Source organism: Macadamia integrifolia, chromosome 12 (assembly GCF_013358625.1).
Source record: "Macadamia integrifolia cultivar HAES 741 chromosome 12, SCU_Mint_v3, whole genome shotgun sequence".
NCBI lineage: Eukaryota > Viridiplantae > Streptophyta > Magnoliopsida > Proteales > Proteaceae > Macadamia > Macadamia integrifolia.
The window spans coordinates 24468718-24473024 of record NC_056568.1 but is presented as its reverse complement, the minus strand read 5'-3'; positions in this window follow the sequence as shown (position 1 = coordinate 24473024).

Here is a 4307-nt window from a genome sequence, read left to right as displayed (position 1 = left end):
TTTTGTTAGGACTCTTATGTGGGCTTAACTGATATTGATTGACCCATTGGGCCCAAGAGAATAAGGGCCACTCTAATTAGGAAACTTCTAGCCCTATTCTATTGTGGGAATGGATTAGGGTTTAGGAATTCTATTATATATAGAATACTGATGGTCCCTGCAGCTATTACTTTTCATAATAATATTTTGAGAGCACTGCTTTCTCACAGAGCTAGTGTAGAGACAGAGAGAAGATCCCATAGTAAGAGGTTGTAGAAGATCTCAGTAGAAGGACCCATATTGCGTGGTTCTTCATCATAATTCGTGGTACAAGCGTCAACCTTGATTTAGGGACTTTATTCACGCTCAACGGGTATGTGATTGATTTCTTTCCATTATTCATTCTTGTATTCTATACACTATAGGTAATTCAAATGATTCTAGGATTTATAATCACTAACAATTGGTATCAGAGCCTACACTATGGTGTTAGAATCAAGAAATTATGTAAGAAAAAAAAAAATTTGGGTTTCTATTTATGAAAATCATTATTTTACTCTTACTTAAAGATCCCGTATGGGAAAACTTTCTTCACGGAAGTTGTAGAGCACGAGAAGACGGTCGCGGCGGTATGCTGCAAGTCGCCGGAAACCTCCGGACGCGCTGGCACGCGCCGCCGTAAAGCGGCTGCCAGAGGAGAGAGAAATAAAAAATTTTAAAAAAAAAAACGGAGGCGAGTCATCGCCGGGTCAACTCGGAAACCCTACCGAGTTGACCCGGGATGCAGTGGGTCAACTCATGACCCACTCGGTCAAAGGTTGCCCGGGTCGTTGACCCGAACTTTGACCCGGAACTAATTTGCCCGAACCGGTTGACCCGGATTGATTTTGATTCCTAAAAAAAAAAAACAGTAACTTCAAATGGCTCGTACGGGCAAACGGTGAAGAATTTTTCACCCTGGTTTTTTGCGTTGAGTCCAGTTTTTCGTGCTCTTCGTTTTGATATATTATGAGCCTAGTTTTGATCAACTTTTATGATCTATTTTGTATAAGTTACAAGTATGGGTGTTTAATGATTCTTTATAATTTTCCTATTAATTGGAAGAAATGAAAGAAAATCAACTCATACATTACTTGCATATCAGAATATGAACTTGTTTATTCTTGGTAATGTAGTTCATGCTTTTGTTTATGAATATTTTTTTATTCATGGTTAAACAATCCCACTTTTAGCTGCCGGAATGAATTTGTAGACTATTACAGTAAGATTGGGTGGAATCCACCAAAGTGGTAAAGTTCAACCTTATTGTAATAGAATACAAATCAAAGGTCTTCTTTGTCTGAAAAAACAAGAGAATAATGGTTGGTAGCAAGGTTGCTAATGTTCACCCAAAGGTGACATTATCAAAGAAAAGTTAAAGTTAAAGTTAAAACAAGTAAAAAAAAAAAATAAGGATTTCTCAACCTAGAAGATGCTGTCCATCCAAAGATGGCGGTACTTTTTGAAAGTTAGAAGAAGTCTCGCAGTAATAGCAGAAACTTGAGTGGACCAGTATGTTTCAGACCCAAAGGTCAGAAATGTAGTTCCGGTTGACACTCATGAAGTAATTGATACTTGAGCATGTAATGTTTAATTTAGCTAATTGTTACATGCTTATTCTTTTACATATATGTCTGTATGTTGAATAGCATATTCTTTATTAAAATATTCAACAGGATGTCTTCTAGTTTTGGTGTACTTGATATTCCTAAGCTTACTGGGGATAATTTCAACAAATGGATGGAAGACTTAGAGGTCTACATGATTCTCAAGGACCTAGACCTGTGTACTAGAACCACCAAACCAGCTGAACCTACTGCAACCAGTACCCAAACTGAGAAAGGGGATTATGACAAGTGGGTCACTGCAAATAGGAAATCCTTGGCTGTTATTAAAAGTGCTTTGCCTGAGTCTATCAAGGATAGTGTTGCTAAAAAGGATACTGCTTCTGAGTATTTGGCTGCTATAAAAGCTAAGTTTGATAGCTCTAAGAAATCACAGGCTCACGATCTCATGAGCCAATTGACTGGGGCTAGATTTGATGGAGTAGGAAGTGCTAGAGAGCATATACTGGAATTGATTTCCCTAGGAAACAAGATCAGAGGTACAGGTATTAACTTTGATGATGACTTCGTGGTCACCATTGCCTTGAATTCTCTACCTGAGAGCTACAAGACTCTTAAGACTACTTATAATACATTGAAGGATAAATGGGGTCTTGATGAATTGATCACTGTGGTAACCCAGGAAGAGGGAACAATTAATAGGACCAAAGTTGAAAGTGCCAATCTTACTCAAGGTAAGACTTCATCATCTATGGGACCTAACAAAGGGATCAAGAAGTTCTTTAAGAAAGGAAAATTCACTCAATTTAAAGGAGGGAAAAACAAGAAGGGAAAACAAAATTTCAAAGAATCAGGGGTACAAAAAGACATGAGTGGCATAGAGTGTTTTTGGTGCAAGGCCAAAGGACACATGAAGAAGGATTGTTTTAAGAGGAAGACTTACCTTGAGAAAAAGAAGGATGATGGTATGAATCTATCCTTAGTATGTTTTGAATCTTGCTTGATTAATGTACCAATTGATTCATGGTGGTTAGATTCTGCATCATCTATTCACGTCACTCATTCCTTGCAGGGGTTCCTAAACAGGAGGGTGCCAAGCAAGGATGAAGTGACGGTGTTCGTGGGCAATGGAGCTAGAGTTGAAGTGGAAGCCATAGGAACTATTAGATTATTTTTCAATTCAGACTCATTTATTGATTTGAAGGATGTTGTTTATGTTCCCTCTATGAGGAGGAATTTGATTTCAGTTTCTAGACTTTGTTCAGATGGTTATTCTGTTAATTTTAATCAAGTTGGATTTTGTTTATTACATGATTCTATCTCTATTGGTAGTGGTACTCTTGTTGATGGGCTTTATAGATTGAATTGTAATTCTTCATGGGTTCTGAATGTGGGAGTGAAACGGTCTCTGATTGATGAGAAATCCTCCATGTTGTGGCATAGAAGGTTGGGTCATATTTCAATCAAGAGGATGAAAAGATTGGTAAAAGAAGGGATATTAAAAGATATTGATTTTCAGGACATGGAAACATGTATAGATTGCATTAAGGGAAAGATGACAATCTCCAGGAAAAAGGATGCTACTCGCAGCATTGAAGTATTAGACCTCATTCACACTGACATCTGTGGGCCTTTTACTGTCCCTACACTCACTGGGCACCGTTATTTCATAACTTTTATTGATGATTGGTCAAGATATGGGTATGTCTTCCTTATTAGTGAGAAATCTAGTGCTCTAGATGTTTTCAAGATTTTTAAAGCTGAAGTTGAACTTTTCCACTCCAAGAAGATCAAAGTGGTCAGATCCGACAGGGGTGGAGAATATTATGGGAGAAGTGGTGATTTTGAGCAGTTGCTTGGTCCTTTTGCAAAATTCTTGCAAGAACATGGGATAGCTCCTCAATATTCCATGCCTGGAACACCTCAGCAGAATGGAGTAGCTGAAAGAAGAAATCGTACTCTGAAAGACATGGTCCGTTCTATGGTGAGCAATACTACCTTACCAGAATCCTTATGGGGAGAGGCACTTAAAACTGCTGTTTACCTTCTCAATAGAGTGTCAAACAAATCTGTGAATAAGACTCCCTATGAACTCTGGAGTAGCAGAATACCTAGCCTTAGACACTTGCGAGTGTGGGGATGTCAAGCAGAAGCCAAAGTCTTTAACCCTCAAGAAAAAGTTTTTGACTCAAGGACTACAAGTTGCTATTTTGTGGGATACCCAGAGAGGTCTAAAGGGTATAGATTCTATTGTCCTGGTCCAGGACACAAAATTGTAGAGACCACTCATGCTAGATTTGTTAAATGCAATGAAGAGTCTAGAACTCTTCGTAATTTCTCTTTTGAAGAAGGGGAGTATGACACTTCTGAGATAGCACCTGTTGAGTTGAGAAATTCACTTATTGATCTCAATCCCATCATGTCTGATGATACAGTCACTCAAACTCTAATTGAATATGATTTGCAAGTTGGGACAGATATTGCTATTGCAGACCCAATTTCACCTCCTGATACCGCTAATATTGGTAGGCTTCCACCTGAACCTATAAGGAGGTCTACTAGAGTGCGCAAGCCTTCTCTGCACTCTGATTATATTTCTTATTTGAATGAGTGTGAGTTTGACATAGGACAAGAAGAAGACCCTATTACTTTTCTTCAAGCAGTTAATCATAAGCATTCAGACAAATGGGTAGAAGCAATGAAGGAAGAGCTGTTATCCATTAG